The following is a 385-nucleotide window of genomic DNA, read 5'->3' as shown; positions in this document are numbered from 1 at the left end:
ATATTGGTGCATCACTTAGGCTCACCTTATCAAGAAGTAAAAAAGCGTTTTCATTGTCGTTGTCTTGTGTATGCTGCTTGCTGCTGTCGCCGATTGTAGAGCGAGGTAAGATCCTGCTGACACTGCTCTGGAGGGTATTTGGATCAAAGCACAAGGAAGATTCTTAAGGAGTCGTAAGGAATGGCGCTGCATGCACTTCTAAGTTTTTTAGAAAAGCAATATCTTTATTGATTGCAACGCATTTCGATCCTGTACTAGGATCTTCTTCAAGCACTAAAAGACATGTACATATGTATGTATCATCTATGGGATGAAGTCTTGGTGGAGCCATTTAATATTTTTTAAAGTCATAATTTCAAATTATGCAGTATTTAACAAATTCCAT

The sequence above is a fragment of the Engystomops pustulosus genome, chromosome 1 (genome assembly GCF_040894005.1).
Source record: "Engystomops pustulosus chromosome 1, aEngPut4.maternal, whole genome shotgun sequence".
Taxonomy (NCBI): domain Eukaryota; kingdom Metazoa; phylum Chordata; class Amphibia; order Anura; family Leptodactylidae; genus Engystomops; species Engystomops pustulosus.
The sequence above is the reverse complement of the archived record's forward strand: the minus strand, read 5'-3'. Positions refer to the sequence as shown.